Source organism: Dipodomys merriami, unplaced genomic scaffold (assembly GCF_024711535.1).
Source record: "Dipodomys merriami isolate MVZ:Mamm:240054 unplaced genomic scaffold, mDipMer1.0.p SCAF_5, whole genome shotgun sequence".
NCBI lineage: Eukaryota > Metazoa > Chordata > Mammalia > Rodentia > Heteromyidae > Dipodomys > Dipodomys merriami.
The window spans coordinates 24,270,154-24,273,342 of record NW_027206068.1 but is presented as its reverse complement, the minus strand read 5'-3'; the positions used below and the strand labels follow the sequence as shown (position 1 = coordinate 24,273,342).

General features: G+C 34.4%; 1 non-coding gene across 1 annotated transcript; it reads right to left on the bottom strand.

Moving 5' to 3' along the window:
* Positions 1 to 2,487: 2,487 nt before the first annotated feature.
* LOC138810278 (U6atac minor spliceosomal RNA) lies at positions 2,488 to 2,613 on the bottom strand. The gene has a single exon (XR_011367082.1). It is a non-coding gene; the product is annotated as a U6atac minor spliceosomal RNA (small nuclear RNA).
* Between the last annotated feature and the right edge of the window lie 576 nt (positions 2,614 to 3,189).

The window sequence follows — 3,189 nt, the reverse complement described above, 5'->3', positions numbered from 1 at the left end:
CCCCCAACACTGAATTTTATTCATTGGCACACTCAATGAGCAGAAAGAACAATTTTCCAGGTTGATATTACAATGATAATGAATCTTTTGATTCAAAATCTCCATTATTTTCGATAGAAAATTCTTGTGTCATTTTGCCAACAGATATTTCCTAACAAATAAGCAAAAGCTATATAAAGGCTTTATTTGTGTAGAGCACTGTTAAAAGAGTAGAACAATTCTGGCTCTGAAAAGTAAAGTTGACTGAATTCTCTGGTTAATAGATTGGAGTGGACATTTAAAATATTCTAACACAATGGAGCTGGGAAGGTGGCTCAGTGGTATACTGCTTGCTTTGAATGTTTGAGGCCCTGGGTTTGATTCCTCAGCACAACATAAGCAGACAAAGCCAGAAATGGTGCTGTGGTAAGTGGTAGAGTGCTAGCCTTGAGCTGGAGAGTTGAGGGACAGCGCCCAGGCTCAAAGTTTAGGTCCCACGACTGACAAAGAAAAAAAAATTCTAACACAAGTATTTGATGAAAGTTTCCTATTGCAAAGTAACAGAATCTTTCATCTGTTTCTATTATTGTTTTCATCTCTTTTTATGATTTCCAGATACAATTTTTGAATTTTCTTTCTTTCTGGAAAAATTGCCTTGATTTATTTTTCCATGTCTAAAGCTCCCATTCACTAAACCTCTAGAATGACTTCTTTAACTTATGACTTAACAGAAAATACTTCCTTCAGCTAATCCAATGTCTTTATGTTTCTAGGCCATGGTAATAAATTTGTGAGTTTGTATCTCACTTAAGCCTTCTACAAGATATACCCTTGGGTAGCATTTTCTCTATTATAAATGTCTCCTCATTTGGTCTTCCGTGGCAGCATCTTTTTGGTTTCTTTTCTAGTTCTTTAGTTTTTCTTGTTGATGCTTTTATTTTCTACAAGTGCTTCAGGGATGGAAGTATAGAGTGGTTGTTCAATAGTAGAGTCTTTGCCTAGCATGAACAAAGTCATGGGATAGATTCCCCAGCACTGCAAAATAAATGTATAAATAATAATAATGATAATAATAGTATTAATACTATTAATACTATTAATGCTAATAATAATAAAATATAATATATTTGTCTATATTTATTCTTCAGTTCTATTTTCAATATTTTTCTTTAAATGTACTCAATCTGAAATTTTTCATATTCATCTACAAATATATTCAACTCCCCAAATTCAATTTTTACTTATTTTTATGTTCCTAAATCTCTGCCATTGTAACAAATCTTCCCTAGGTTCTATTTTACCATATATACAATATTTATATGGACATCTAATAGTTAACTCAGATGTAGTGAATCCAGAAAAGATCACTTTAATCCACAATCCTCCACTGTGTTAACTTCACACATTTCACACCTCATTGCTTGCATCTTTAAATCCAATTATATTTGCTTACTTATTGTGTGTGTATGTTTGTGGGTGAAGGCACTTGAAATCGGATCCTATCAAGTTATTTAAGAGCTACAGTTGTAGATTAAGGTATAGTCATTACAGTGTGTGCATGTATATCAAATCATCATGTTGTACATTTTCAATCTGGGGATTTTTTTCTCAGTTATATCCCAGTAAATATGAGAAAAATTCTCATACTATTCTCTTTATTTCTATTATAATGACTTTGGTCTGGACTTATGACGCTTAGTATGTATGTAAAATAGCCCACTGAATGTTCTGTTTTGTTTTTTTTTTCCACACCAATCATTGCTTAAAATGGCATTTATTGAGTTTTCTTAAACAATGAAATTTTTCTATTACTTGCCTGCTTGGAATCCTTTTTTTTTTTTGTGAAAATACTGTACAGAGGGGTTACAATTACATGGGCAAGATAATGAGTACATTTCTTATCAAGCATTGTAGCCTCCTCCTTTGTTTCCCCTTCTCATCCCTTCCCATCCTCCCCCACCCCCGCACAGTCCCCCCCCCCATCAAAGTTGTGAAGTTCATTTTCAACATAACGACTTGTACATCTTATTGTTGCAATGGGTCCACCTGTATCCCTATTTTAGCAATTTGTTTTTTCCCATCCCCTCCACAAATTAGACCAACATCAAATACAGTGAAAGTATGGGTTATACCGTGGGGGAGGGACATACAAAGCAACAAAAAAATAATCTTATAAATTTGTCAGAAACAATCACATGAAAGAAAAAAACATTTGAATATATATCTTAGGGTTCATTTCCCTAAAATCAACTTATCTGACCTTTTCTGCTTGACTCAGATATATACTAGTTATTGCAAATAAGGGAAACCATGGGACCTATGTTTCTTTGGGCCTGGCTTACTTCACTTAATATAATTTTTTCCAAGTCTTTCCATTTCCTAACAAATGGGGCAATGTCATTCTTTCTGATGGAAGCATAGAATTCCATTGTGTATATATACCCCATTTTCTTGATCCATTCATCTACTGAGGGGCATCTGGGTTAGTTTCATATCTTAGCTATAGTAAAAAAATGATGTTTAGATGCCATGAAGTAGGTGGCAATTCCTTAACCCTATGCGCGTTGTCAGGCCCAAGGGCCTCTTCCATCTTTGTCAAGGGGAGTGCTAATCTTCTCTCCTTTCATACAACGCCTGCTTGGACTCTTTTATTGCCTTTAAAGTAAATGCAGAATTACTTTACATGGACTCAAGTGTCACAGACTTGACTCCTGCCCATTTCTTTTCCCAATCCCTCCACTTTACCACCAGTCATCATTCATGAGTCCTGTAATTACCATATGTATGAAATATTCCATGATTTCTCACTTTCTAAAAAGGATGCCCTACATATAAAATATGTTCAATGCTAATTATAGTCATTTTATAAAATTAAAAGATAATTTGCCGAGCATAATAAAGATAAAGTATAATTAATGCCATCTTGATGGGGTACAGAGTAATACTTCTGAGATTCAGAAACCTAAGTTTTCATGTTGTGTCTCTTTAATAGTTGTGTGACTTTCAGCAAATTATATAACCTTCTAGGTCCTCGGTTTCTTATGTATGAAATGATGTTGTAGTGTTAGATCATTTCTCCAGCCTCCTCTAGCTTTGACTTTCTACTGTTCCAGGGTAGTAATTTAATGAGACACATTAACTTTTCGGGCCTCTAAGGAACAATTTCTTTAGCACTCAAACATACTGTTTCACCCTGGTGTCTGTCCTATA